A 1,776-nucleotide genomic window follows, 5' to 3' on the forward strand; every position below is an offset into this window, starting at 1 on the left:
CTGAAGGAACTTGATTGCTTGCCTTGATGGTTTCCTGGTAAACAGCTTGCTTATTCCTGTAGTAGCCAGTCATGCTGACATTTTTGTTTTGGGTTTTTCCTGATGATCTTTCTTTGAAGACATATCTTCTGTCACTCTAGCTGTTCCAAGCTTGTCTGCTTGTCCTTGCTAGTGGGAATGTTCCACCTCATAAAGTTCTGGATGGGACTCAGGATTCCACCTAACGTCCTATACTCTGCAGAGGTTCCACAAGAAGCCTGTTTCACTGGGCAAGTTCTAGAACCCCTTTTAGGTATTCCAATCAGTTATAAGCTTAAGATGGGCTTACAAGTTTTCTGTAATCATGTTTCCCAACATTCCTTTCTATCCCATTCAAGTGTCTATTTTACAATAGTAGACAAGGGAAACCAATATTCATAAGACAGTCAAGCATTTTAATATTATTTCCCCTTTTCAAACAATGCCTAGATCCCTGTATCACAGAGCCCGTTGTTCCAAGGTTGAGCATGCATCACTATTTACCTCTGTCCTGCTTAGGCCATGCAAACCTATCTCAGTGTTCCTCTATCTATCTTGTTCTTCCACATCCTTCCCCTTCTTATATTGCCCTCCCCAACACCCAAACTAACCCCCCCCCACCTCAAATCCACTGTTGTGGTTACCTTATATTCCATGAACTCTTTCCTCCATTTAAGACAGTCTATTTTATCCTGTAATCTACCTGACCTTCTCACCACCTGGATCTCTGTTCCTCTGTGTTTACCTTCTTTCACATTGTAATTGATTTGATCATTGACTGACCTCCCAGATCCTCTGTTCTTATAATTTTCTTCTGTTCTTGATTCTTTAATTTGTTGATTGAGTTCAGTCTAATGCTGCCATGTATGTCTTTCTGTGGTTGCTATCTATTCTTGTTGGTTCTCAGTCCACAGAACTTCCTTTAGGATGTTTTTCATCTCACAGTTGGCTTTGGCAAAATCCCTTAGCTTCTGTTTATCCTGGAATGTTTTGATTACACCATTGTATTTAATTGACAGCTTTGCTGAGTAGAGGATTCCTGATTGGTGGGTTTTTTTGTCTTTTAGGGTTTTATATATGTCTCCCCATTGCCTTCTTGCCTGCATGATTTCTGTTGAGAGATACAAACTTAATCTGATTTGTTTGCCTTTGTATGTTACACTTATCTTTTCCCTAGCTGCTTTCAAGTATCTTTCCGTATCTTTGAATTTGGAGAGCTTGATTATTATATGTCTTGGTGATTTTCTTCTAGGTTGTATCCTTCCTGGGGTTCGATGAGCTTCTCGAATGCTTATCTTTTCACTTTTCAGGATGTTAGGGAAATTTTCTTGCAGAAGTTCTTCAACTATCTCTTCTGTGGACTTGTGTGAGTCTTCCTGTTCTGGAATGCCGATAATTCTTAAATTATTCCTCTTCATGTTGTCCAACATGAATCTTAGACCTCCCTCAGATTTTTAATCCTTTATTCTGCTTGTTCTTCTATCTTAGTGGTATTGAGAGATTTATCTTTCAGCTCACTAGTTCTGGCTTCCATCTCTTCAATTCTACTCCTATGCCCTTTCAGTGTATTGGCCATTTCTGATATTCTGTTATGTATCATTTGAACCTCTTTCTGTAGGTTTTGAATTATTTCCAATGCTGTATCTATCTTATTTGATTGTTCCTATAGCACTTTCCTGACTTCTTCCTTATTTTTCTCAACTCCATTTTATAGTGTTTTGATACATTTTATAATCATTTTTCTGAATTCCTTCTCAG

At 38.4% G+C, this 1,776-nt stretch overlaps 1 protein-coding gene across 1 annotated transcript in view; it reads right to left on the bottom strand.

Annotated features, from left to right (window-relative positions):
- CP (ceruloplasmin (ferroxidase)) overlaps positions 1–1,776 on the bottom strand; it is a 91,994-nt gene that overhangs the window by 31,338 nt on the left and 58,880 nt on the right. The gene's annotated exons all lie outside the window — the stretch shown is intronic.

Source organism: Chrysochloris asiatica, unplaced genomic scaffold (genome assembly GCF_000296735.1).
Source record: "Chrysochloris asiatica unplaced genomic scaffold, ChrAsi1.0 scaffold00376, whole genome shotgun sequence".
NCBI lineage: Eukaryota > Metazoa > Chordata > Mammalia > Afrosoricida > Chrysochloridae > Chrysochloris > Chrysochloris asiatica.